Below are 2,500 nucleotides of genomic sequence, written 5' to 3' on the forward strand. Positions count from 1 at the left end.
TTAATTTAGTTTTATTGAATAACAACTGTAGCACTGCCCCGCTGTGTGCACTACAGTTTATATTTATGTGCGTGCACGCGTGCGTGCGTGAGAGAGAAAGAGAGAGATCAGAAAAAAACGGATCTGTTTAGAATGTGAACTGGGTCCCCATCAGGGTTGCCATGTCTGCTTATTATAAGTGACTTGGGGCTTCTTTTTCTATAAAGTTGCTTGTAAATATTGGTAGTTGCTGGTTGCGTTTTTTTGGGCTTGTTTCTAATGTGTAGTTGCTTTTTTGGGCTTGTTTCCCTATGTTGTTCTCCAGTGGTTCCCCAGTGGCTCTCAAACATTTTTATGTCAAGGACCCCCAAATCAATATGTATTTGTCCACAGACCCCCCCATCTGAAAATATGTTGTGCCAGGGACCACCGTGTTGTTAAAATGTTTCAAAGAATTACCAAAATGTTTCCCTTTTTTTCCAAGTCTTTTTTTTGAAAATAGCAGATCTATAAGCTCGCGGATCAGCTTGTAGATCGGCTATTTTCAAATATCTGATGCGTATACTGTAGGTTTAAAGTGCTCACGTGGCCTATAGTCACTTCTTTTTGGGATTGTTTTCCTAGACCCTGGTTGCTTATTTCTCTCACAAAATCTGGCAACGCTGGTCCCCACACAGCCCTCATGCCTGCTGCAGCTGAGAGACAGCATCTATCTCGGGGGGTGATAGAGATAAGCAGCTCTATCCATTTATCTCTGAGGAAGCGGGCACGGACCCACCGAAGCTGACGAGATCCAATCAGTGCGTGTAGAGAGGCATGAGAACTTTTAATGAACTATTAAGGGTTTTTCTTTTTCTTTTTTTTTGGAAGCGGCTGAGTTCTTAACTCGGGTCCCCGTTGGAACAAGACTTTTTTTTTACTAGTTTCCCACTCTAAAGCGGGGAGTTAATTGCATTCACCTGACGTCCCCGCAGGCCTGAGTGAGTTTCTGACGGCGAGACGGGGGCCGGGGGGTTGAACGAACGAAACGCACGGCGGCGAGGGGCTCTCGATCGGCGAGGCCGCGCTTTAATGCGATAAAAATCTCTGTGAGTGTTAGCGCTTAAATGAAGAGGACAGTCTGTTCGCCGTCACGTGACAGATGCCGAGGGAGAGGGATGTGTGAGTGAGGGAAAGCGGAGGCGTAAACGTGAGCAAGTGTGTCGATACTCTTGGCCAAATATTACTCGACTATTCAAGTGAAAGATGCTCTGTCATATTTGTACTTTGTACTGGAGTAGTATATTATTTATTAGTATATTTATTTCGTAAATCAAAAGTAGCAGATCTACAAGCTCGAAATGCGCCGGGAAGTGACACGTTTTGAGCTTGTAGATCTGCTACTTTTGATATTTTTGGAGATTTCCACCCGACAGAGGCAACATGCTTTAAAAGCATATTTTGAATATAAGTATTCAAAAGTAAAAATTACAAAGAATAACAATGTACCTTTTCCCTTCCTAAAAATGCAGCAGATTTGTCTTTGAAATGTAGTGGAAATCATAATGCTTCCAAATACACAAATACTCAAGCACATATTCTCACAAAATGTACTTAAGTACAGTACTCCAGTAAATGTACTCCGTTACTGTCCACCACTGGTAGACGTGAGCATTAAGCCATAATGCATGCAGTACAGATGTGTAAACTGTCCGTGAACGTTGGCATAGTAAAGAACAGATGTGAACACAGCCCACGACCATATACATACACCACAAGCATGACTCATGAGAGAGACAGCCAAAGAGACACAGACAGATAGAGGGAAGGTATAGTACACGTGGAGACAGACAGACAGACAGACAGACAGACAGACAGACAGACAGACAGACAGACAGACAGACAGACAGACAGACAGACAGACAGAGAGGTGGATGAGGAGACATGACAGAGAGGGAGAGACGGATGGACAGACAGACAGACAGACAGACAGACAGACAGACAGACAGACAGACAGACAGACAGACAGACAGACGGATGGGGAGACCTGACAGAAACAGACAGACAGACAGACAGACAGACAGACAGACAGGTGGATGAGGAGACCTGACAGAAAGGGAGAGACGGGCGGACAGACAGACAGACAGACAGACAGACAGAGAAACAGACATTTCTCTTTCTGAGGGGTCCAGCAGCATTACTGGGTCCAAGGCCAGGCTAATCTCTCCCCTCTCTGCACCCCAGCTTGCCTGCGCCCACCCCCCCACCCCCAGCCCCTGATAAGGGCCAATCAGGGTTCGGGGGCCTGCGCCTATAAATGAGCTGATTTGCATAGTGGGCCCAGTGGCTGCAGCGATTAGAAGTTAATCCCGATTAGTTGTGGACATTGTTATTCAGTGTACACTCTGCCCCAGTCTGCCGTGCCTCAGCCCTGCGCTCCATTTGACCTATCTTATCTCACCGCACAGAGCCTAACCCATAATGATTGTGCGTGCATACGTGTGTGTGTGTGTGTGTGTGTGTGTGTGTGTGTGTGTGTGTG

At 46.0% G+C, this 2,500-nt stretch overlaps 1 protein-coding gene across 7 annotated transcripts in view; it reads right to left on the minus strand.

The window, feature by feature from the left end:
- Window positions 1-2,500, minus strand: part of rbfox1 (RNA binding fox-1 homolog 1) — a 121,482-nt gene that overhangs the window by 5,398 nt on the left and 113,584 nt on the right. The gene's annotated exons all lie outside the window — the stretch shown is intronic.

Source organism: Gymnoscopelus braueri (genome assembly GCF_963280865.1).
Source record: "Gymnoscopelus braueri genome assembly, chromosome: 13".
In the NCBI taxonomy this organism is placed as follows: Eukaryota; Metazoa; Chordata; class Actinopteri; order Myctophiformes; family Myctophidae; genus Gymnoscopelus; species Gymnoscopelus braueri.